General features: G+C 42.7%; 1 protein-coding gene across 10 annotated transcripts in view; it reads left to right on the top strand.

The window, feature by feature from the left end:
• Nucleotides 1-7,728: 7,728 nt before the first annotated feature.
• MEF2A (myocyte enhancer factor 2A) overlaps nucleotides 7,729-23,370 on the top strand; it is a 195,142-nt gene continuing 179,500 nt past the window's right edge. The window contains exon 1 of one of the 10 annotated variants that reach the window (XM_004462083.5): nucleotides 7,729-8,340. The gene's annotated coding sequence lies outside the window, so the exon portion shown is untranslated. Of the gene's footprint in view, nucleotides 8,405-23,370 lie in introns of all 10 variants that reach the window. The other 9 variants (XM_004462082.4, XM_004462086.5, XM_004462085.5 and 6 more) reach the window with 9 other exon arrangements.

Raw genomic sequence — 23,370 nt, 5'->3', positions numbered from 1 at the left:
AAGAGTGCCTGCAGCTGCAAGCAGGAGAATTGCATCCATCATCGATGTGGAATCTAAACCCCCTCTTGATGTAGAGGGGGACTGGACATAGCCATCCCAGGTCCACAAGATGGAGGAATAGAGTATGGCTTAGAGTGGACTTACTGGTGTTCTGTTGGGGAACTATAGTGATTAGTAAGGGAAGAAATTGTAGTAGTGATGTGGAGACGATGGCCATGGTGGCTGCTGATGGCCAGGAGACAGAAGAAGAGATATAGTGTGGAGGCATTTTCAGGATTTGGAGTTGTCCTAGGTGGTGTTGCAGGGACAGATGCTGGACATTGTGTGTCCTGTCGTGGCCCACTGGGTGGACTGGGGGAGAGTGTGGACTACAATGTGGACCACTGTCCATGTGCTGCTGCAGTTCTCCGGAATGTATTCACTGGGTGCAGTGGATGTGCCACAATGATGGAAGAGGTTGTTGATGTGGGAGGGGGGGGTGGGGGGTATATGGGGACCTCATATTTTTTGAATGTAACATTTAAAAGAAAATAAAGAAGAAAAGAAAAAAGAAAAAATATGCAGGCATTGAGAACAGTATGGAAAGACCTTGATGGTCTCAGTTGCAAGGGGTTGATGTGGATGGGATATTGGGGGATATGTGAAAGCAGTCCTTCCTTGGGTGGAAAATAAAAACTGAATAAAAAACAAAACCCTCAAGGTCTGGCATTATTATAATTGACATGTAAATACATTGTCAATTGTGGGGAGAATCATAAAGTCTGAATAAAGTCTACCCAGGAGAAAAAATATAACAAAATGATAATATATAACAGACATTTAAAAACCTAACTGAAGTCTGACTGTGTAAAACATCCACCTGTAAAAGATCCAGTTTCTTATATTTTGAAAGTTTATTTAATCTTTATGAACATGTTCACATATAAGACTATAAACTGAACAAAGGAAAAGTATTTTATTCCCTCCTGTGAGAACCTGAATTCATCCTTTTTTCATCATCAGGCATTCAAGAATAAAGGCTCCTGTGATAGTCAAATAAGAAAGTGAAAACACCATTTTTAGTGCCTGGAAAGAATGTAACAGGCAAGGTTAGAAGTTATGCATGTGTATGGATTACTCTCTGATGTTTAGGAAAAGCCATGTGGCCAACTCAGAACCCTATTGCTTTGTGTAACAACTAGAATCATTTTGTTATTTTCTATTATATGCCCCCCCATTCAGAACATTGGTCACCTGAAAACATTCACACTAATGAACATTTTATCAATAGTTGTAATTTTGCCCAAATTGAAGCTGAACTTAATGAGGTAAGGTATTGTAAGTTTGCTTTATACCAATTAGTATATTAATGCCATATGGTTTTATGGAAAGTTTAGTAAAGCATAGAATACTTAATATTTTATACAATCACTTAAACTATTTTTCATCATGAAATAATTTTAGGCTTAGAAAAAGTTTCAAAAATACTATGGAGGAAGTGGACTTGGCCCAGTGGTTAGGGCATCTGTCTACCACATGGGAGGTCCGTGGTTCAAACCCCCGGCCTCCTTGACCCGTGTGGAGCTGGCCCACGTGCAGTGCTGATACGTGCAAGTAGTGCCCTGCCACGCAGGGGTGTCCCCCACATAGGGGAGCCCCATGCGCAAGGTGTGCACCCCATAAGGAGAGCCGTCCAGTGTGAAAGAAAGTTCAGCCTGCCCAGGAATGGCACTGCACACACGGAGAACTGACACAACAAGATGATGCAACAAAAAGAAACACAGATTCCTGTGCCGCTGACAACAACAGAAGCGGACAAAGAACACGCAGCAAATAGACACAGAGAACAGACAACCAGGGTGGGGGGGGGGGAAGGGGAGAGAAATAAATAAAATACATAAATCTTAAAAAAAAAAAAAACTATGGAGAGTTCACCCAGCTTCCTCTAGTATGATCATCTTACATAATGATTAAAACCCAGAAAGTAGTGTTGATATGGCACTATTTACTAATCTACAAACCTTATTCAAATTTCCCCACTAATGTCTTTTTTCCTGAACTAGAATTCAACCTAGAATCCCATTTTGCATTTAATTGTCAATTATCTTTATTTATTTTTTTAAAGATTGATTTTATTTATTTATTTTTCCTCATCCCCTTGTTTGCACTTGTTGTGTCTATTCATCTTCCTTGCTATTCATCTTCCTTGTTTCTTTAGGAGGCACCGAAAACTGAACCTGGGACCTCTGCTGTGGGAGGGACGTGCCTAATTGCTTAAGCCACCTCCACTCCCCATTCTGTTGTGTCTCTCATTGTGTTTTTCTTCTTGAGTCTCTTGTGTCGTTTTATTGCATCTGCCCATCCCGTCAGCTCACCGTTTTGCTCGTTTTCTTTAGGAGGCACTGGGAGCCTCTGCTCCCTGCTTTGTTGTCTCTCATTATGTTTTTCTTCTTATGTCTCTTGTTATGTCAGCTTGTCATACCTGCCCGTCGCACCAGCTCGTTGTCTTCTTTAGGAGGCACAGGGAACCAAACCAGGGACCTCCCATGTGGTAGGTGGGAACTCAATCACTTGAGCCACATCGGCTTCGCAGTTGTCAATTATCTTTAGTCTCCTCCTGAAAGACTGTGTCACTTTCTCAGTCTTTCCTATGTCTTTCACAATCATGACACTTTTGAAAATTACCAGTGAGTTATTTTGTAGAATGTCTCTCAGTTAGATGCTTTCTCATGATTAGATTAAGGTCAGGCATTTTTAGCAAGAACTCTGCAGAAGTGATGTGCCTTTCTCACTGCATCCTGTCATGGGGTATGTGATGCCAATATATCTTGTTTCCAGTGATGCTGACCTTTTTGACTTGGGTAAGGTGGTGTCTGCTGGGTTTCTCTACAATCAAGTTACTTCTTTTCTTTTTGTAATTAATGAATATCTGTACAGAGTTAGTTTAAGACTATGCAAATGCTCTGCTTCTTTCATCATTCTCTCACCTACTGATTTTAGCATTCATCACTAGTTCTTGCATGCAACTATTATTAACTGTGTAGCTAATGGTGGTTTTGTATTGTCCTCATTTCCTCCACATTTTAAAAATTGGAATTCTCCCATAAGGAAGATCTGTATCTTCTCCCCTGTTTATTTACTCCATTCAATTATTTATTTATATCCACACTGGCTCATAGATATTTATTTTATACCATGGGTTATGATCCAATACTAGCATTATTTCTTTTCTTGCTCAAATTGTTGCAGCTTTGGCCACCAGGAGCTCTTTTGGGTGATTCCTGTTTCCTTCTGACATGCCTTTATCATTTTCGGGGCACTTCCTTGTTTTCTGGCACCACATTTTCATTTTGTTTTTTCCCTGCCCCAGTCATGAAATCAAACATTTCTCCAAGAAACCCTGGTTCCTTTATTGAAATGGCATTTGGGTCTGGGTGTCTATCACAGCACTTTCAACAGAAAAGGCGTACCCAAAAGTTTTCTCTCTTGCACAAACACACTTGTGATTTTAATGCTAGAGTGTGTCATGCATGATGTAAGGCAACTTATGTTTTTATCTTCATGTTTAATTTAAAATGTGTAATTTCACTTTTCTGAAATATTTACAGGTCATTAGATCCTCTGCCAGAGTTATTAACTTTACTTTTACTGTCCATGTTATCTGTCAACAAGACACTAGTCCTTGCACAAAGTTAAATTTAGAGAATTTGTTCATCTTGGGTGACAAATTCAAAACCTTCACTATTTATTCTTTTACAAGATTGAGGCATTGTGAAAAGTATTTTATTGAGACACTGTGCCTTATTCATCCCATAGTTAATAAATATCAACTTTGTTTAAGTGTTAGGGACACAAGATTGAACATGATGTGGCCCCCGTTCTCAAACAGCCTCCCAGCATTTTGTGCACAGTTTATTTGGGAGGTGATCCCAGGAGGAGCTGTGAGCAAGTAGAGAAATGAGACAGGGAAGGGAGGACAGCCAAGAAAAGGTATGTTAATGAGTGGGTCACACTCTGGGCAACTGGGTCTCCATCTCCTGGAAACCCCCTGAAAGACTTCATGGAACATGCCTCAGAATTGTCTTCTTGAGGTCCAGGGATCCTGGGGTATTTATCTACCAACCCAAGCCCTCTCCTGGGGTCAGAGCAAGCTCTCAGAGACACACAGGAAGTCATCAGTGTGGGTGTCTGTGGCGATCTTGGGCATGAGGTGGGGAAAGGGTGTATGGAGGGGGTGATGGGCAGCTGGGGTTCTGACAGCAGTGGCTACACTGTCTGGGTGTCCTAACCTGTTGTCCTGCACTCACTTGTGCTCCTTCTGCCCTCAATTACTGCTCCCTAAGTGATTCCTTCAAAAACATCAAATAAATCAAGTTATTTGCTTGTTTAAAACATGCCAGTGGCCCCGTGTTGCTTTCAGAATAAAATTCAAATGGCCTGCCTGGACATGCAAAGGCTCTGCACCATCTCAACCCTGGCCACTCTTCCAGCCTCATTTTCCGCCCCTGGCCAGCACTGGACCCAGGCTCCCAGTGCACTGTACTAGCTGTGTTTCTCTCTTGAGCCACACTCATGAGGTCCCTGCACACAGCAGTCCCTCTGCCCAAAAGCTGCTCATAAATATTTATCAATTGTTGACTACACGCCACATACTATGCTAGACACTGTGGACCTAATGAGGAATAAATCACCATTCTTGTCTTCAAGGAGCTCATGCTCTAAAGTGGAGGAGCAGGGGAGAGATAGATATTCATGAGGAAATACTTCTAATTCAACAGTATTAGTGAGCCAAAAGGGTGCTGGTGCAAAGTACTAGAAATCTGTTCGCTTTTATAAAAGGTATTTATTTGGGGTAAAAGCTTACAGTTACCAAGGCCATAAAGAGTCCAACTAAGGCTGCTTTCTCACCAAAGTCTGTTGTCATGTGTTCAAACAAGATGGCAGGTAATCTCTGCCTGGTCTCCCCAGCCTTTTCAGCTGCTCAGCTGCTCTGTTCTCTTCGGCTGCAAACTATCAGGCAAATGACTCATCTCTCTTCCCGGGGTTTTAGCTATTTGAGCCTTCTCCTTTCTGTCACATGGCAGGACCAAAATGACCAAGGGTGTGTCTTCTTGAGTGAGTGTCCATTTCTATCAGCCCACCAAGGGGGCAAGGACTCAACCCTGAGTCATACCCTACAGATGTGGTCGAATCACAGCCCCAATCCTAACAGGTAATTTAATGAAGACATGTCAGCTGAATGTAATGCATTCAAATGGTATTCACCCAGAGAATAGATTAGTTTACAAACATAACCTTCTTTAGGGGGATTCATAAATAATCTCAAACTGCCACATCAGCTAAAGCACTGTATTAGGGAAGGACCCTTAGCGGAAATGATGTCCAAGTGGAGACTTGATGGATATATAGAGATTTATGCTACAGACAGGAGGAAACATCCTGATGTGTGCAGAGAAACTTCTCGAATTTCTGGATAGGCAAGGTGAGGTGTCAAGCCACAAAGGGTGAGGGAGAGGCTGGCCAGGGGGTCAGGGATTCCTGCCTCCTAGGGAGCATGGACTTTATTTTTCAGATCAATATAATGGGGGAGGGGGCTTTTTTTTTTTCCTTCTAGGAGGCTTTCCAGATTCACTGTGGACTTCACCTCTTCTAAGGAGCCTTCCCTAATTCTCTTCCCTCCTTAGACCCTTGTCTGACCCTTCTTTTGGTGATTAACAAGCTCAATTGTGTTTTAAGGTATACCCTCCCCCATGACCTGGGAGTCCCTTTGAAGGCAGAGCCAGCCTCTTCCTCATCTTTATATCTCAGTGCCTAGTACAAGGCTGAGCCCCTTCAATTTAGACTTGCTTGGGTACCTGAATGCCTTGAAGGAGGTCAGGCAGAGTGGGAGGACCCACAGATGCTGCTCCTGAGATGTTATCTCTAAGCCAGTGGTGCACATAAGCACTTGGCAAATGACCAATGCCAAGCCAAGTGCCGGAAGCTGCTGGAGACACTAGACTTTGGGTACTTGTTCATGAGACCTGAACAGGGGCTGTGATTTCCTAAAAGCCGATACTTCAATTACAGATAAAAGTGACTGTGCTCTGCTAATGTATTTTATAATAGCTGTGCTCTGGAATTCTTAAGCTTTCCTTTCCTCCCTCCTTCCTTTCCTCCCTTCTTTCCTTCTTTTTTGCCACTCCCTGCAATTCTTAGACAAGGAGCCATGACAGGGTGGGGGTGTTCCGGAGAGATGCTCACTCTCTAAGGTGATGCAAATGCTCTTTCCTTTTCTGTTTGGGCTGGATACAGAGCCAAGCTCCCTGCAGGGCATTCTAGGGTGACCACAGCGTTTGACTGGGTAGGGAGTGGGCAGTCTTCTCTGCCATAGAAGACCCAGCTCTGGAAGGTCAGGAGATGGGGTGGAGCATGAGAGGATGCAAACCGCTTTTGGAGCAGTCTGTTCTCACTGCCCTTCTTCCAAGGTGAAGGGCAGGTGGGAGGCGGGGAGTCATTGCTCACTGTGCCCCCACCTCAGACCCTGGGCTTTGAAGGAATATAGTGACAAGCTCTATTTTCCTGGAGGAGAGGAGCCAAATCCAGCTGGTTTTGCAGTTTCTGGCAGGTTAAAAAAGCATGCATTTCCCTGTGCCTTACCGATTTACACCAAATTTTAATGTGTTTAAAAAACCTCCTTGACGTCCCTGTGGCTGGCTTTCCTGAATACTGACGTTCTGGAGCCCTGAAGAGAGCCCCGTGTTTATTTTTTAGTGTCCAGTTTTCCCCAATACCTTGCCTTGTCCTTGAGGGCGGAAGCAAGTGAGCCTCCAGCTTCCTTTGTAACTTCCCAGTTCCTCTACCCACAGCCTCTGTGCATCTGCTCACCCACCCCAATTACTTTATTTTAAAAGTACTGTGGGATTGAATTTCACACCTACAAATGATAATAACCATTTGGCTTTGTGTCCACTGCATAGGCGCCTCTGGGTGCAAAAGCAGGCAGTGTGGCTGTGAGACGCTCTCCAGATTTCAAGTGACCTTCAGGACGACAAGACCAACCATGGGTCACCCCCTAATGGCCTCTCTCGACGACAAAACCAATAACCCTACAAAGCACATCAGCTGTCTCAAGCACATCTCCTTTGCACCTCTCTCAGTAAAGGCAGTGTGCAGAATGGTTGGGAGTTCAAGTCCTTCGCGTGTTCCTCTTTTAAGCTCTGTGATGCCCGATAGGGCACTTTAGCTTTTGGCTGTCAGGTTCCCTTTCCTATTCTGTAAAATGGGAACGGAATCTGCTTCACGGGGACGTTGTAAGTAACCCATGCTAAAGCCTATGCAAATACTCAGAGGAACGTAACCACCGTTATTAAGAATAAAAATAAGGAGGATGTTTTCCTCTTGGGACGTGGGAGCTTAGCTTGCCAGCCTCGTTCAAAGCCCTTTGCCCTCCCAGCCCGGTCCCAGTGTGCTTGCTCAGGGAGGGTGACTCGTGCGGCCCTGACCACAATGACGGCGTGGGCGCGGCGAGCCGCGGTCCGGGGAGACCCACTGCATCCCGCAGGGGGGTAACGATGGTGGTACGGGAGGCTGGCCCGGCCCCGCATCCAGCAGGGGGTGTCTGGAACGCCCCGCGGGACACCCGCCAGTCTCGCGCCCCGGCCCCCGCCCTCTGCGCCCCGGGTTGGCCGGGGCCGCCCGCCGAGCGCGGCGATTTGCCCCGCGCCGCGTCACTGGAGCGGTTCCCACCCGCGAGCCGGCCCGGGACGCGGCGGCGGGGGCGGCAGGGCGCGACACCGCCGGCCGCCCCGCCCTGGGAGGCGCCCAGGCCCTCGTCAAGTGACCAATCCCCCTTCCAGGAGAACACGGCCCTTCAGAGAGAAGCGCGCTCCAGCCCGTAGTCCCGGCGCCAAACCGCCGTCATCTCCTTCCTGTGCCGGGTGATCCGTCTTCGCACCCACCCGGAAAAACATAGTCCGCCCCGCGCGTCCTTGTGGAAAAGCGCTCGGCTCCTAAGAGCGTGACTCCTTCGACCCGCACGCTTGTCTTTTCAATTCCAAGTACACTAGGACCAACTTAGAGGATAAATCAGCCCTGAAAAGACACCTTGTGGGAGAGGCGAGGAAGGGAGACGAAGCGAAGAGCACGATAGGCCAGGCCGGCGGAGGGACACCGAGGGCCGAGCGCACGCATTGCGCAGGCGCGGCGGCACAAACGAGTTCCGGTCCGGCCCGGGACTGTCTCCTAAAAATAACCCCGGTGTGGGGATCCGTGCGCGGATGTCCCGGCTAGTCCGGGACTGAAGGAGGCGGCTCCGGACGACATCCAGCGGTTGGAGGCCCGGGTGCGGCTAGTGTGTGCCCGTTCGCTGCGCCAGACACGGTGAGGGCCGTGGGCCGCGGGCTCTGTCCGTGGGGCCGGCGGTGCTGGAGAGGGCTGCGTCTCGGTGAGGGGGTTGGGTAGGGGTCGGGGGGTGCCGGGGCAGGGGTCGGCGCGGCGGGGAGGGGCGCTCTCTGGGCTCCGGGGATGCCGTGCCCGGCTGGGAGGGGTCCGTACTCGTGGCGAAGGTGCCGGTGGGGTGCGGGGAGACCGTAAGGGACGGTGGCGTCGGGGTCGGCCCCGAGGGGCGAGGCTCCGCGTGCAGGGTCGGGCAGGGGAGGTGGGGTGGTGTCTGGCAGGGTTAAGTGGGGTCGGGCAGAGGGAGGGTGGCTCTCCCGGACTTGTCGTTTGGAGCGTCCTTGCGCGCGCACAGCGTTTTGAGTCGGGGGCGGCGGTGGACGTCGGCTCCTTGAAAGTTGAGTGCCTTGGGGGTGCCGGAGCCGCGGGAACCTCTCCGGGAGGGCTCTTCCCTTCACCCTGCCCTCCGAGTTTGGGGGTCTCCTGCACTGACTGAGCCCAGTGCGAGGGGTTTCTGCCCTTTACTTGGAGTTGATGAAGTTCCCCTCGCCTGTGCTCTGGGAGAAGGTTGTTCTGACCCGGCAGCACCGAATGCTCCGCGCTCTCGGTCTGTGCGTGTGAGAGGAGACATCAGTGCGGGTCGGGGACACTCGCAGAGTGAGCACCAGCGCCGAGTGGCTCCGGGGAGCAGGGGGCTGCAGGAGGAATCGCTCGTACCCTCTAGCATCCCAATACATCCCAGCACGCCGGGAAGGTTTTGTGGGAGAGAAACTTTGCCTTTTTGTTCGCTTTTGTCGGTCTTTGAGGAGTGAAAGATGAAAGTAGGTGAGGTAGTGCAAAGGAGTTTGGGAAAGGTGAGCATTTCTGATTTAGGAAAATTGTTTTTATCTCCGTGGAAGTGTAAGTATGAAATTGTCCATCCGACCTGAAGTCTGGTTCACGAGCTGTGGAGGGAGCTTCCTGTCCTGGTCCAGGAGACAACCATGTGTAGATTTAGGAATAGCAGCATAGTGTTAATCCACATTTTAGTTTGCAGTGAGGCTAGGAGTCTGAGAAATATGATGTTAGAAAGGCCTGCTGTGGTTTGTTAACAATAGCATATGTATTTTTAAAACGAATAAAGACTTTCTGAAAATTTCCAAGTTTTTAGCACAGCATTTACTCCCTGTGTCTTGTACCATCTAATACTCTCTGAAGGGAAGGTTCTGTAAGGCTGTAATCAGGCGTACAGTACACAAGAGTACTTTCCCTTTAAGAATCCAGCTGTGTTGTTTTGGCAACTGCTAAGCACTTCAGTTGTCAGTTTTAAAATCTACATTGCCTTGCCAGTGCTTGAACAGTCTGTGGAAAAGGTAAACAAATCGTTTTTTTTTTTTTTTTTTAACATGCAAACATGGTATTTCTTTTAATATGAATTTAGGAAGTGAGGATAAAAATAACTATTGTTTACTTTTGTGCTGTTATGGCTTTTGTATGTATTTTTGGTTTTAGTGTTTTTGCTTATTTTTTTTTTTTGAGCGCTCAGTCTTTACTTTTGCTTCTTTTACGGCAAATGGCAACTGTTTAGGGAAAAAGTGTTTTCACTCAAGTGGATGCCAGTTTAAATTAGATTTCATAGCAAATGTAATGAACACGTTGTATGTCATATAAAACAATATTTGTTCTAGAACAATGCATTAATTGACCCTGTAATCACCTTAATTTTAATTGTGTCTGAGCATGCTGCAAAAAGTTGTGATAATGGTGCTATACTAATGAAATACTCGGAAGAAATAAAACTGATGATTTAAAAATTTGTAGACTCAGATAAACAATTGTTTTGGGAGAAGGATTCCAACAGAAACTAATTCACTAAAGCAGTCAGTGATTTCAAAGTAACCGACTTTCTAAATACAATTATTTACTTCTTTTAATTCACATTATAACTATTTATAAAGCTATGGTTTTATTCATTTTGGACCAAAGGTATTAAAATTACATTTATTTCTTCAAGTCACTTACCACCCGATTTTTTTTTTTTTTTTAAGTTATTGGGGAGAAGGAGTGAGTGATGGTGTGTGTTTTGTGGAAGAATAGCTCCTTGGGGATTGGAAATAATAATTGTAATGTCACCATACTGAATTATGGTTTGGGAATAATTTCCTTCCATATGCTAAATGTTTTATGTTTCCATAAGGGATATGTGTGACAAAGATAATATTTTTATAAATGCCTTAAATGTTTTAAAGTTTGTTTTGAGTGAATATTTGTTAAAGCAAATTCATTATTGCCTTGTTTTTTCCATTTAGAATACTGTGCAGGTTAAGATTAGTTTTATTAGTATTCTGGCAATAGCAGATTCACCAGAGAAATATTGAAGTGTATTCTGAGGATGGTTAAGAATTTTTTTAGAACGTAATTTTGCCGTTCAGTTAAATCTTTTCAGTAGATTGGTCTTCTAATTTGGGAGGAACTAGCATGCTTGGCAGTATGGTTTTGGAAAGCTATTCACCCCCCTCCCCCCTTCTCTGCTTTTAGTCTAGCTGGAGGAATTTAGTGTAACCTACAATGATGATAGTCCTTGATTTTCTGGGGCATTTCTAATGTCACATATTCAGTTTTGTAATCAGATTATGCCCCCACTTTATGTTTTAGAAGATATACATAAGGCACATGTGAATGCTACAAGGTCTAGTTGAAATTCTTTTTTTATTTTTTTATTAAATTGTCTTTTTTTTAAAGCATAGATCACAAAAAATGTTACATTAAAAAATATAGTTCCCATATACCCCACCACCCCCCACGCCCCCACTCCTCCCACATCAACAACCTCTTTCATCGTTGTGACACTTTCATTGCATTTGGTGAATACATGCACTGCTGCACCGCATGGATTATAATACACATTGTAGTTCACACTCTCCCCCACTCCACTCAGTGGATTATGGCAGGATATATAATGTCCAGCATCTGTCCCTGCAATATCATTTAGGACAACTCCAAGTCCTGAAAATGCCCCCACATCTCATCTCTTCTTCCCTCTCCCTACCCTCAGCAACTACTGTGGCCACTTGCTCCAGATCAATGCTATGGTTTCTTCTGTTACTAGTCACAATAGTTCTATAGTAGAATACCAGTAAATACGCCCTAATCCATATTTTATTCCTCCGTCCTGTGGACCCCGGGTGGGTGATGTCCACTCCACCTCTATTTTGAGAGGGGGCTTAGATCCCACATGGTTGATGGTTGTGATTCTCCTGCTTGTAGTTGTAGGCACTCTCGGTTCCCAGGTGAGATTATCTTTTATCAGTGATCTGGCAGAATTCTTATTGAAAATGATCAGTATTGCCTTTTTTTTCTGGATTAAAAATAAAAACTGAACATTCTTAGTAAATTGAGGAGTACTCCCTCTTAATATTTAAGTAATAAGTGTCAATATAGAACATTAAATCAGTCTTCTAGCTAGGTAACTTCAGGCAAGAAAGTGCCTTAATCCTTTGAGCTGATTTTCAGGCCTTAAAACTAAAATCTGTGGACATTCTTAGTAAATTGAGGAGTACTCTCTCTTAATATTTAAGTAATAAGTGTCAATATAGAAAATTAAATCAATCTTCCAGCTAGGTAACTTCAGGCAAGAAAGTGCCTTAATCCTTTGAGCTGATTTTCAGCTTTCATAAAGGAGGGCAGCTTGACTTTGTAGTCAGACTTATCTTGGTTCAGCTCCATCACTGACAAAGTTATGAGACATCTTCTGTAAAATGGGAGGGAATTATACTACCTGCCCTGTGGAGTTGTTAGTGTTATGACATCACGAGTGTGAAAGTTCTTAGCAGACTCACAATGTACAAAAATGCAAATTGCCTGATCTCTGTCCATCCCTCCCTCCCATCCTTCCTTCCTTCCAAGATTATATAAGCATCCTGCCCAGTACCTGTATGTTTAGTGTTTGTCACCAAAAGAATTTAATATAATGTATAAATACAGGAGAATGCTCATGTATTTGGATGAAATACTGTGACATCTTAAATTTGTCAGATTATATATAAAATGTTTAGTTGACTATTCTAGATTAGATTTTTTTTCCTTCTTTATTTTTTTTAAATGTTACATTAAAAAAAATGTGAGGTCCCCATTATACCCCCCACTCCCCTCATCCCACTCTTCCCACATCAACAACCTCTTTCATCATCATGGCACATTCATTGCATTTGGTGAATAGGTTTCGGAGCACTGCTGCACCACATGGATAGTGGTTTACATTGTAGTTTACACTCTCCTGCAGTCTACACAGTGTGTCATGGCAGGATATACAGTGTGCAACATCTGTTCCTGCAGTACCACCCAGGACAACTCCAAGTCCTGAAAATGCCCCCACATCATATTAGATTAGATTTTTGATCCATAGTCATTGTTTCTAACCTCCAAATATTTAAAAGTATATAGTTAAATATATTTTCCCACTCTTCAGTGAAATATGTCTTTTAGAAATTGTCTGCAAGTTGTCCTCAAGATACATATTTAAAATTTGAAATTAGAAGGATATTTTTATAACCTGATTAGAATAGGTATCTTTTAAAAATAAGTTTTCTTTAGTAGGTAATTCGTAACATTTTTATACTTCATTTTGTAAAACTAAATGATTTTTATCTGAACGCTTAAGTCTAATTTATTATAGAGTGTGAACTCATTTGTTAACTAACTTTCATGCTTAGCAAGGGATATGTGTTGGCACTTGCTTAATCAATACTATATCTTACATAGTTTATTTACTGAATTTGTATTTACTGAATTTAATATTTTATTTAGTATTGAATTATTGTCTGAGTAGTCACTCTGGATGAAACCATCAGCATCTGAGTTTAAAAAGAGTAGCTTATGAGGTGAAATACCAAATATTTGAACGTTGGTATATAACAGCTGGTAATTTACTTTTTTTTTTTTTTGAGTAACCTTCGGCTCCATCCACTTCAGCCACCTACCCACCTTATCGTTAGCAGACCACTTCCATACAGGAAATCCCAACAGCCCACCATATGACCATGGCCTTCCATCTTTCCAGCTCTCTAATGCCTTCAACCCTTCTAAGCCTCATCTTTCACCTCAGAGTTCTCTGGTGCCTCGAACTCTCCATTATCTTACAGGATATCTGCTCCTTCCTGGCCTCATCTCCTTTTCTCCCTATGCTAAACCCCATGGTTGATCATCTGAACCACTCCTTTGTCAACACCCTCATCTCCAGTGCGTATTATCCTTCTGCCCAACTTGCCCAGTAAAATCTCTGCCCTGGGTAAATTCCAGGATCTACTTTCTCTACTCTTACACCACTACTGCTGAAGTTGGCTGGAAGCTATCACAAAATTATGGGTCTTAACACCACTACAAATTCACAGCTTTCAACCTCATATGGGCCTTTGGAGCCACATGACGATCCTTTTACTCGTCTTGATAGACTCCCTTTCCCATTTCCCTCTTTGACCAGTCCAAACTCACCACTTCCCTCATGCCTTGCCAAAACTTATTTATGACCCCCTCACTCTCACAAGATGGTCTTACCTCCTACTTTATTAACAAAACTGAGGTCACCAAGCTCACACCACCCAACTTTCTGTCTCACTCCTAAAAATGAACCAACCTGTCTCTCTTTCCCTCTTGTCTCTGAGGATGAGAAATCCTGCATCCTGTTCAAGGTCCATAGCCCCTTGTCCACTTGATCGCATCCCTTCTGGTTTTTCGGGGGAAGTTTCTTCAGCCACATATTTCTCCCCAAATACTGCCCTCTGTTTCTCTTATGCAGTTAGCACAGGGCCTGACATAAAATAGATGCTCAATAAATATTTAATGGATAGATGAAGATTTCTTGAAAGAACAATTCACTCATTTTTTTTTACTTCTTATTCACTCTTCAAAACATTGTAGGCTGTTTTTTAGCCACATCAGCATCCTAGTTAACACATCCAATGTATACTTTTTGTTTTGAAAAGTGAAAACTTAAAAGTATTCAATTTTATTTTTCCACCTGTGTATATTCCTCCCTCCCTCCCTCCCTCCCCTGTGTATCAAGTACCCATTGCCCGATTACTAACTTGTACTCCTACAAGACTTAAAGACATAGCTCAGCCTTTCCTGATCACCTGCTCTCCTCTCTCAGTAACTTCCACAACCAGGCTTGGCCACTTGCTACCCTTGCTGTTCCCACAGGCCCCCATTACATATCTCTGCTACTGCATATACCACATTAGGCAGAATTTGTATACATATTTGTTCCCTCCACTGAGCTGCAAACTCTGTAAGTAGAGACTGTGCCTCATTTCTTAGTAGTCCTGGCACCTCACAATGTACTTGGCACACTGTAGAAATTTAATATTTTTATAAACTGAACTGAACCCCCCACATCAATCTATAAGTCTTGTGGATTCTTGCTCTCAGATCTGCCCCTCTTTTTAATCTTTGCAGCTTTTTCCTGTTCAAGCCCTCATCATCATTTTACTTCTTCATCAGATTAATAACTGGTAATGCTGAAAGCCAGAGGAATTGTTAATATGGCTGAAAAACAGATATTGTTAATCAGTCATACTTATAATAAATATCAACCAAGGCAAATCAATACTAACTTTATTTCCTACTCCTCCAAAAAGATCAACTTTAGTTTGTTTAAACTCACTAGCCAGTAAAGTTTTTTGCTTTGAGAAATGTTTCTGGTGGTGGGTGATGAATTTAAACTGAATGAGCTGGACTTTTTTTTACCTGGTTGTTTTTGTGATTAGCAACATACATATGCAGGTGACTCAAAATAGTGTGAGCTATGATATGTGACCTTGTAACAGAGGGATGCTCCTTATTTAACCTGGTAAAACAATTTGTGCCTTTTGGGCTTATCAAAACAAGCTGCTCTTGCTTTGACTAATTTAATGTTTGCCAGCCTTACCTCCAGCAGTTTATCTTCTGCAGAGAGACCAGAATTATATTTCTGAAATTCATATCTAAATGTCATTCTTCTTTTTAAAAATCTTCGAAGGCATATAAGTAGGGAGGCAGTAAAGTAAGGGATAAAAGATTGATCTCAAAGTTTGACTGTGTATGTTAGAATACTCACTCTTGCAACTTTGTTTTCTTTTGCAACTTCTCAATCTGTTGAGGCTCAGTATCTAAAAAATAGTGATTATAACATCTACTTTATAAAGTTGTTGAGAAGATTAAATGCAGTGTGTACCATAAAGCATTTAGCATGATGCCCAATACATCAAGCATGCAGTTCTTCTACTATCCTTATTATTGCTGTTAATAGTCATGGCTCACTTCATACTATAATTCCATCCTATCATACCATTCTCAATGTCAACCTCTACCTTTCAGTTTTTATGCCCCAGGCAAGGCCAGCTGTTTACTCTTCCTTGGATAGGCCTTGTAGTTTCATGCTGATGGCTTCCACTTTTATTTCTCTAGCCCAGAATTCTCCTGAGCTTGTTATTTCCACTTGGAAATCTACTGGGAATCTCAAATATAATTTTAGATACATGTTTAAAATAGAGCTCTTGTTTCTTCCTCCCCTACCCCTTCACCCCCCACCCCCACCCTCCTGTCTCTGCTGGCCTTCCCCATCTCAGTAAATGGCAGTACTCAAGACTGCCTTCAGTTTTCACTGTTACCTCTTTATCCCAAGCCATCATTATCTCTTGCATATCTCTTCCTAACTGGGCTTCTTGTTTGTTTTCTTGCTGCTTACAAGTTCTTCCCTCACACAGACCTTGGGGATGCTTAAAACGGTCTTAAAAATCCTAAATCAGATCTTGTTATTTCTCTGCTTAAAATTTTCCAGTTACTTCTCATTCCTTTTGAATTAAAGCATGTACTCCTTTCCATGTCCTGAATAGCCCTGAATGATCTGGCTCCTCCTTGTCACCACTTTTTCTCTATTAGATAGATGTCAGTCCCAAGGCCCTCTTTTCTGTTCCATAAACTCCCTAGGCTCTTTCCTATTTAGAGCCTTTTGTACTTTTTGTACCACCTGTTTGAAATGCTCTTCATATTCAAATTTCACTTCCTCATCCTGAGACCTTTTGATGTTGCACTCCTTCAGTCAGTCTCTCACACATGTTGTTGCCTATTTATAGTTTTCCTCTATTACGTAAATGTAAAGGCCATGAAGTCAGACACCTTGTCTGTCTGGTTCACAGCTGTATCCCCAGGTCTTACCACACTGCCTGGCATTTGGAAGACAGTAAATATTTGGGTGCTTCCATGTCTGTATTTATGTTTTTGCCAATGGTTGGAATGCTTTTGTATCTTTTTAATTACTTATCCTTTAAAGCCTATAGAGGGAAGTGGTCTTGGCCCAATGGATAGGGCATCCGCCTACCACATGGGAGGTCTGTGGTTCAAACCCCGGGCCTCCTTGACCCGTGTGGAGCTGGCCATGCACAGTGCTGATGCGGCAAGGAGTACCGTGCCACGCAGGGGTGTCCCGTGTGTAGGGGAGCCCCATGCACAAGGAGTGCACCCCATAAGGAGAGCCGCCCAGCGCGAAAGAAAGTGCAACCTGCCCAAGAATGATGCCGCACACACGGACAGTTGACATAACAAGATGACGCAACAAAAAGAGACTCAGATTCGCGGTGCCACTGATAAGGATAGAAGCAGTCACAGAAGAGCGCATAGCGAATGGACACAGAGCAGACAACCGGGCGGGGGGGGGGGCGGGGGAAATAAATTAAAAAAAAAAATCTTTAAATAAAGCCTGTAGAATAGTAACTCATCTGTGATACCAGTTTTAATCTCTCCAAAGTTTTTCCCCTTGCTTCTTATGTACCTCCCAAAATCTTACTTATACATCCTATTAGTGGAATAAATCCCATTTTAGAGTATTTAGAATATTGTCATTGTGCGTCATTCTCTTTCTGATGGTCCGAATTCCTGAGTCAAAGACTGTCTTGCTCTTTACGCTCAGTACTTACCAGCCTGTGGTGGTTTGCAGTAAATGCTCAGTAAATGTTGAATGAAGTTGAAGTTGGCCTAATCAATTGAGAGGACCAACCATAGATCAAATTTCCCAAAACAGACTTTAAAAATTATGCTTCATGAACTTCACACCAAAAGCACAAGCAGCAAAAGAATAGATAAATGGGACTTCCTCAAAATTAAAGCCTTCTGCACCTCAAAGGAGTTTGTCAAGAAAGTGAAAAGAAAGCCTACACAATGGGAGGAAATATTTGGTAACAATATATCTGATAGGAGACTTATAACCTGCATATACAAAGAACTCCTATATCTCGAAAATAAAGACAATCCATTTAAAAAATGGGAAAAAGATTTAAACAGACACTTCTCCAAAGGAGAAATACAAATGGCCAAAAAGCACATGAAAAATGCTCCAAATCTCTAGCTATTAGGGAAATGCAAATCAAAGCTACAATGAGATGCATTTTACTCCCATAAGATTGGCAGCTATGAAAACAAACAAGACTACAAATGCTGGAGAGGATGTGGAGGAATGGGAAAACTCATCCATTGCTGGTGGGACTGCAGAAGGATCCAGCCATTCTAGAGGACAGTTTGGCGGTTTCTCAAAAAACTAGCTATAGATTTGCCATATGACCCAGCAGTTCCACTGCTGGGTATATACCCAGTAGAACTGAAAACAAGGACACAAACCGATATATGCACACCAATGTTCATAGCAGCATTGTTCTCTGTTGCCAAAAGTTGGAATCAACCCAAATGCCCATCAACAGATGAGTGGATCAATAAAATGCGGTATATACATACAGTGGAATACTACTCAGCTTTAAGAACGAATATACTACAAACACATGTGATAACACGGATGAATCTTGAGAACCTTATGTTGAGTGAAGCAACCCAGGCATTGAAGGACAAATACTACATGACCTCAATGATATGAAATAAGTAAACCAAGCTGCCTCAGAGAGCTAGAGACTGGATGATAGGCTTAAAGGAAATTGGGGGGTAGAGGAAGGATGTAAGCTGACACCTACCTGGGTGAAATCTATGATAAGCTGGAGGTAAGTATTTGTACAAGGAAGGGATAAAATGGGGGCATAGGGTTACCTTTGGGTGGGGCTTTGTGAGCTTGAGGGGGGCTAGGGATGGGAGGATGAGTAATATGGCCCAAGAAATTGGGGAGAGGGTGGGGAACATACAAACATAGGAGATTGTCAGGTATTTGGTTGAGAGTATAATGCTGAGAAAACTTTTTCAAAAATATAATAAGGAAGGTTACCAGTTTAAGATGCTTAAAGGGGATAATCTGATGCAGGACAGGCTTCTAGGGAGTGTGTGAGTGCTCATTTTGTCGTAGTGCATTATATCATTGGATAGAGACCCATATAATGAGAGTGAAGGTATACCCACATCCTGGGGAGGACTGATGTTCTCAAATAGAGGGAATTGTATCTCTCAAGAGAAATGGTGGCTTCCAGTGCATTAGGGCAGTTGAGCATGCCAAACCCTCAACACTGTTGTAAGTATCTCTGAACATGGCCCTTCAAGCAATGAAGATTGACTTTCACTGTGGGCCCTGAGGGGAGGGGGAAAGAGGTATTAAATAGATGGAATCAGTGTAACTGTGTGGGCAATAGAAGTGTTCCATAAGATTACGCAAGGATGGATATAAGACATGTTAAATTACACCAAAAATTATAGGGGCCGATACGCTAAAATGTAAATCATAATGTAAAAATAAGATAACTAAAAATTTAGAAAATTGTATAGTCTAAAGTATAAACCACAATGTAAACCCAAATGTTACCTTGTTTGAAAGCTATTGTCTCAATATCTGTACATCAGTTTCAGTAAATATAGTATGAACATGTAAAAAGATTACTGCTGTGGAAGGGAAAAGGGTTTTATGTTGGATATGTGGGAGTACTGTATATTGTATATCTGAATTACTGTGATCTAAAACTTTTGTGAAGATAAGCTTAATAATTAGGAAAAAAGAAAAAGAAAGGACGCAGACACTGAGGAAAAGACGGAAGAAGTTGCCTTGCAAATTTGCATACAGGGCAACACTTATTGCAGGGATGAAAGGCAAAATATCAAAAACAAAGCTTTTTCATTTTTAAGTTTTTTGATACCCCAATTTATTTTTACTTTAATTTTTCTAAATTAATATGTGTTCTATATCTAACCTTTAAACTCATCACTATATTCCATTTTACTATTAATGGAACCTGGCAATATATTGGGCTTCATTTTTGAAGAAGTTTTGGATCACAGAGAGGTTCAACAATGGCAGGGGAGGAATACTGGTGTGGGATGTTACTGACAGGGGACACATGGTTGACAGGGAGTTCTCCAGGGCATATATCCAGGGTACATAAAAATGTTTGGATATTTTCATAGTGGTTACAAGTAAAAACAACAACTGAGGGAGTGCTGAGTTCCGAGCCAGGGGAGCTCTATCACAGTCCCTAAAGGAACAGCAACAATCTCCCAAGTGCAACGGCAAAGTCCAAAAAAGAAGGAAGGTCCAACAATGAGCCCTTGATGCTAATGACTATGCTTGTAAGCCTGTGCACCTGAAATAAGAACAAGGCCTAGAGCTGCAGGGTGCCTAAGAGTTACCTCCTGAGAACCTCCGTGTTGCTCAAATGTGGCCAGTCTCGAAGCCAAACTCAGCATGTAAATGTGTTGCCTTCCCCCCCAGTGTGGGACTTGACTCCCGGGGATGAGCCTCCCTGGCGCTGAGGGAATACTACCAAGTACCAGCTGATGATGTAAGTAGAAAATAACCTTAAATAAAAGGTTCAACTTGGACCAGCAGAATATCTCAGTCTACATATAATACCAGGAGTTAAAAATGCTTTTTGACCTGAATCAAGGGGGAAATGGAAAGGACAAATGAGTTTATATGGCTTTGAGTCTCCAAAAAGAGCCAGGAGGTTATCAGAGGGATTGCCCTTATGCACACCTCAGCAGAGTCCCAGAGACAGATAAAGTAGATACAGCCCCAGGTATTGGTTCTTCTGAGGGCTACAGAGATCCACAGGTTCTGTGGTCATGGCAGATGGACCTCAGTGCCATATCAGTTGGCCCTACTTTGGAGTTTGTGTTTCTGTGTGATGGAGCTGGACTCAGATGTGATCTTTGTCCACAAGCCTCTCCTGTTACTTTTAACGGATCTGTAGTTGGTGCTGGGGTTTAGTGTATAGCCAGGGGACCTGATTCTCTGGTCTGACCATGTGATAGCCAGGCCATGAACCTCAACAGACTTGCAACTGCTACACTCTGGTTTATTGGACTTAACCCACTCAGCTAACATGAAGGTGAAGAAGGTCAACCACCACACCAGGAAGCCAAGAGTACCTACGATTGAAAGCAGGAGAATTGCATCCAGCATCCATGTGGAATCTAAACCCCCTCTTGATTAGATGTGGAGTAGACACAACCATTCTAAGGTCCACTGGATGGAGGAATAGAGCATGGATTAGAGTGGACTTACTGATATTGTATTCATGAACTATTGTGATTAGTAATTGAAGAAAATGTGGCATTGGTGTGGAGAAAGTGGCCATGGTGACTGCTGGGGGAGGGAGTGGGAGGAAGAGATGTGATGTGGGAGCATTTTTGGGGGTTGGAGTTGTGCTGGGTGGTGCTGCAGGGACAGTTACCTGACATTGTATGTCCTCCCATGGCCCACTGGGTGAACTGTGGTAGAGTGTGGGCTATGGTGTGTACCATTGATCATGAGGTGCAGCGGTGCTCAGAGATGTATTCAACAAGTGCAGTGAATGTCTTATGATGCTGGAGGAAGTTGTTATGGGGGGAGGAGTGGGATGAGGGGGGTGGGGGGTATATGGGGACCTCATTATTTGAATGTAACATTAAAAAAATAAAGACAAAATTATAAAGACACTTTCTAAATTATAATACCCTAGTTTTTACATTTTATATACATATAAATATTTTGCCATCAGCTTTCTGAGTTAGGGCAGGAATTCTAGATCTATAGACCACAAATTACATTTCTTGCGATTCCATTTTAAGTCTTCTTGCTGGGCAGAAAGTAGCCATCTTGTTTGAGGGCTATATTTCCAGTTTGAAATGCATATCCCTGTAAAGTGTTACAAATTGTAGTTAGTTACCAGTTGCTCCATACTAACCAGCAACCTTCCCTCCACCTCCCTAGGTTATCCAGCTGATTTCACATGTTATTTCAGAAAGGCTGGGGTGGCAACCATATGCAATTTAACACAGTGTATATGAAATGCTAACAAAGATTTATCAAAGAGCTTTTGTGGCCAACCTTAGGAACTTAATTACTATTTGTAATAGTGAAAATCATTCCATATTTTAAGTGGCTGACTTAGAAAAGAGCTTTTGAAGCATATCCCATTTGCAAATTCGGGACTACTTAGCAAAATGTTTATTTAAAAAATTTTTACTTATTCACTTTTATTGAGATATATATTCACGTACCATACAACCAATCCAGTATGTATTTTGATATTGAAAAATCTGTTTTTTCTTCTTTGTTATCTTTTAAATGTTACATTAAAAAAATATGAGGTCCCCATATACCCCCCACCCCACCCAACCCACCCCTCCCACATCAATATCCTCTTTCATCATTGCAGCACATCCACTGCACCTGGCGAATACATTCTGGAGTACTGCTGCACCACATGGACTGTGGTCTATATTGTAGTCCACAATCTTCCCCAGCCCACCCAGTGGGCCATGGCAAGACATACAACTTCCAGCATCCGTCCCTGCAGCACCACTCAGGACAACTCCAAATCCTGAAAATACCCCCACACCATATCTCTTCTTCCAGTCTCCCTACCATCAGCAACCACCGTGGCTACTTTCTCCACATCAATGCTACAGTTTCTTCCCTTACTAATCACAATAGTTCCCCAGCAGAACACCAGTTAAGTCCACTCTAATCCATACTCTATTCCTCCATCCTGTGGACCCTGGCTGGGATGGTTATGTCCAGTCCCCCTCTACATCAAGAGGGGACTTAGATTCCACAAGGGTGATGGATGCAATTCTCCTTGCAGCTGTAGGCACTCTTGGCTCCCTGGCATGGTGGTTGACCTGATATTGAAAAATCTTCATTTTAATGGTGTTAAACCTAATTTGATGAAATGGATTATGAAGGGAAGGAAGGGAGAGCTTTAGTTTTGGCAAGTATTTTCTGTAACTTTTTTAATTTTTAAGAAATTCAAACTTAGAGAAAAGTTATAAGAATAATTCAGCTAATTGCCATACACTGTCACTTAGAATCACCTGTTAATAATTTACCACATTTGCTTTATTGTTAAATTTTCAGAGTGGCCATGAAGTCTGGAAATAGATTATTATTTAAAGTTTGAAGCTTCTTGATTTTATTTTTCTGGAGTATGCCAAAGTTGCAAATTTACTCAGTGAAAATGAGAGACCCGCCATTGGAGGCAGAGACATCACAAATGTATGTAATACAGATAGATGGAAAGGCTGCTTTAATTCACTGTGTATATTGTACTTTTGCTCAGCACAGTGAACTGTATGTTGCTAACGAGGAAACTATATATCAAAACCATGTACTTTATAATGTCATTGAAGATACCATATATTGTAATGTAGTGTCAGGAAATCACTCTATAGATTTCTTTTCTTCCTTTCCTTTCCCTACCCTCTCCGTTTTCCTCCTTTTCCTGTTATTATTATTTTTGAACCACTTGAGAGTAGGTAGCACATGCCATGATCCTTTACCCCTAAATGCTTCTCCTGATATCTCCTAAGAACAAGGACATATTCTTCTATAACCACAGTATGATGGGTTGAAGAAATTTAACATTGACATTGTCTAATAGACAGTTCGTACTGAAATTTCTCCAGTTGTGCCAATGATATCCTTTAAGCATTTTTTCTCTTCCAATACTAAACATATTTTAGTTGTCATATCTCTTTAGTTTAATCTGAAACAGTTCTTCAGCTTTTGTCTTTCTTGATATTAATAGTTTTGGGGAGTCTCATAGACCTTTTGTTTGTAGGATGTTCATCAGTTTTGTTTGTAGGATTGTTGTTGGT

Source organism: Dasypus novemcinctus, chromosome 3, assembly GCF_030445035.2.
Source record: "Dasypus novemcinctus isolate mDasNov1 chromosome 3, mDasNov1.1.hap2, whole genome shotgun sequence".
In the NCBI taxonomy this organism is placed as follows: Eukaryota; Metazoa; Chordata; class Mammalia; order Cingulata; family Dasypodidae; genus Dasypus; species Dasypus novemcinctus.
Note: the sequence above shows the minus strand (reverse complement) of the source record. Positions and strands in the feature narration are given on the sequence as shown.